The sequence below is a fragment of the Thunnus maccoyii genome, chromosome 10 (genome assembly GCF_910596095.1).
Source record: "Thunnus maccoyii chromosome 10, fThuMac1.1, whole genome shotgun sequence".
Taxonomy (NCBI): Eukaryota; Metazoa; Chordata; class Actinopteri; order Scombriformes; family Scombridae; genus Thunnus; species Thunnus maccoyii.
This window is the reverse complement of record NC_056542.1, coordinates 33,940,997-33,943,731: the sequence shown is the minus strand read 5'-3', so window position 1 is coordinate 33,943,731 and position 2,735 is coordinate 33,940,997. Positions and strand designations below refer to the sequence as shown.

Below are 2,735 nucleotides of genomic sequence, written 5' to 3'. Positions count from 1 at the left end.
TTAGATGGTATTTCTTGGAGGCTGCACTGTTCCTAGTATTACAATGTCATATTTTCCACAAGTGCAGTCAGTGGTATGCTGTCAAAGCAACATTTCAGGTGGAGGAAGTCTTTGTTTACCTCACTAAGTAGAGCACATGAGAGTGGAAAGGTATTCTAAAGAGTTGGTATTATGGCCCTTTTTGACTCATTTTTATAAATACTGAGTCTATTTTAAACATATCTGTAACATTTTATTCACCAAAAGTGTTTAGATTTAGAATGTTTATATTTTTCCATCCATCTTTCCTTACAGCCCAGAGTCCCCTCTGTCCTCCAGCGGGCTGTTTCCAAAGCAATATACATAAAATCTGCATTATTAATGACAACCTACTCCGATTAGCTGGAGGTGTGGCCCCACCTTTACCCCAAGCCAATCAGAATACGATGTAATGAATAATGCAAATTCCTTTACATTGCATCTTTACCTGGAAAAATGGAGACATATATTACCTGGAAAAATGGATATATATATATATATATATATAGCAGTCTATGAAGCAGATGTCACATCCTGCCAGGACTTTCTGTTATGTTTGGATTCTTTCTGTTTGTGTTCTTTTGGGTTTTCTGTGTTACACTTATGTTGCCTGGTCATTTGGTTGAGCTTGTTTATGTTATTTTACTTTGGGTGACTTTCTTGCATTTTCAGTTAAATTGTGTTGTGTGTTCTAGGATTTGGTTTTCTCTGTGTTTCCCTTGTGTGTTTCTTCACTCCTCCTGTGTTCATGTGCTCCTCGTCTCACCTGCCCTGCATCACCCTTGTTAGCCATGCCCTGCTCCCAGTGTCTTCCCCAGTCTATCAGCTCCCAGTCTGCCCTTGTGTTATGTCACCTGTTCCTTGTCTGATTACTTTAGTTCCTTTTTAATTTTGAAATGTTTTCTCCTTGTGGTGTAACCTTTAGTTCCTTTGTTTTCCCGCCTTTGTCAGTTGCCTCATGTGTTTCACCTGTGTCTTGTTTCACTCACCTGTGTTCAGTTTGTAATCAGACCCTGTGTATTTATAGTCCAGCTTTCAGTTCAGTCTTTGTCGAGTCATCTGCGTTTATGGTCAGTGTTCCTGGTTCCTGTTCTCAGTGTCTTCTGTGTCCTTTGAGTTGTTCATGAAATATTCTTCATCTTATCCTGCCTGCTGTCTTCTGCATTTGGGTCCACCTGCTCCACTCACTTCATGACAACGAAGACTGATCCTGAATGAAGGGGAAGAACCTGCTGTTGCACAGTTGAGACTTCAACATGATGTTTCAGAATGGTAAGATCAAGTCTAAGTTTCTTCAGTTATTTTTTCAAATGTAGGTGAAGATTGCTAGCTTAGCTTTAGCGCAGATATATTCCTTTAGCTGAGTAACAGAAAGAAACCATGTGTAGGAGTGCGCTTGTTTTAAAACTTAATCAAAACAGTTATCAGTGTTTAATATAAATACAACAAGTCATAAACTTAAATTAATAAATCTCTCAGGAAGATTACTTTTTGATATTTAAGGACTTTGAATTTAACCCTCACACAGTGCTATATGACAATCAGTCCTATGTCATATAAACTTAGTGTAGCAGAATGGAAATGTATTCCTGTCTGGTCTGAGCAGGCCTGTAGTCTCAGTCTCTTGATTACTCTGTGATCAGGAACCAATCATTGTCTGTGGGCACCCTATAAAGGCAGGTAGTAGTTTTCTGGGCACACCCTGCCTCCGTTCACCAGACTTCCGCAATTGCTGCAGGTATGGGTGTAGTTTCTGTGCTGGTCCTCAGAGTGCTCTCATGCTGTTATGTTAGTGGTTTATGGTTTTATAGATCCCTCTGTGGTGACTCACCTCCCTCAGAAGTGATCTTCTTCCGCAAATTATGTTGCGTGTCGTAATAGGGTGTTTTTGTTTCTAGGTCCCCATGTGTAGTAGCAGCATAGGCTCCATAGACTCTCTCTTCCTGAACTTACAGATGCTGCCTGATTGGTATGTAGCCCACTATGGTGCAGGTTCATCTCTTTTTTTTTTTTTTTTTTTTTTTTTTAAAGTAGTTGTCATTCTTTTAATTTAATTTTTTCATTATGTATCACAGGACTGTGGGCCCTGTTCAGCATTTAGCAGCTTAACCCAGGAGCTGCTGCAGCAATTCTGGCCCACACTGCAAGAATGCTGCTGCTTTGCCTATAATTAGTGTTAACAATCATCGTCTTTTGTTTGGTCGGGTCCGCTGCTGTGTTATGGGCTGGCAGTACCGTGACTAGTATTCTTTTAGCTGAGCCGTTTTAATGGTGAGTGTGTGCGGGGTTTTTTCTTTTCTTGTCATCGTTTGCTTTTTTTTTGCTTTTTTTAGGAGCTGAGCACCCACAGTGGTGGGGTTGGTGATTGTAGGTGGTGGTTCCACCTTTTTCCTGTGTGCTTTGTTCAACTGAGCATCCCTGGGTTTGACCCTGGATACACCTCCTACCTCCCCTCCACTGGTAAACCTCAGCCCTGAATCTGCTGCTCTTTATACTTGTGTGGTTGGTATGCTTTTTTTTTTTTTTAACCAAATTTTGCTATTAAAATAAAGAATTGATGTTTGGAACCACGTCTCTCGCTTCTTGGTGTAACGAACCTGATTGCCTTTTTGGGTTATTGATACTGGTCTGAGGTAACATTTGTCTCAGGGTGGTGTAGTTGTATTCTTGTGATTACACTGGTTAGTGCCCTTCATCCCTATTCTCTTGCCACATTA

At 40.6% G+C, this 2,735-nt stretch overlaps 1 long non-coding RNA gene across 1 annotated transcript; it reads left to right on the top strand.

Moving 5' to 3' along the window:
* The first annotated feature begins 1,083 nt into the window (after window positions 1-1,083).
* On the top strand, window positions 1,084-2,518 carry LOC121906208. Its single transcript, XR_006098575.1, has 3 exons — window positions 1,084-1,290; window positions 1,917-1,987; window positions 2,352-2,518. It is a non-coding gene; the product is annotated as an uncharacterized LOC121906208 (long non-coding RNA).
* Window positions 2,519-2,735: the final 217 nt, after the last annotated feature.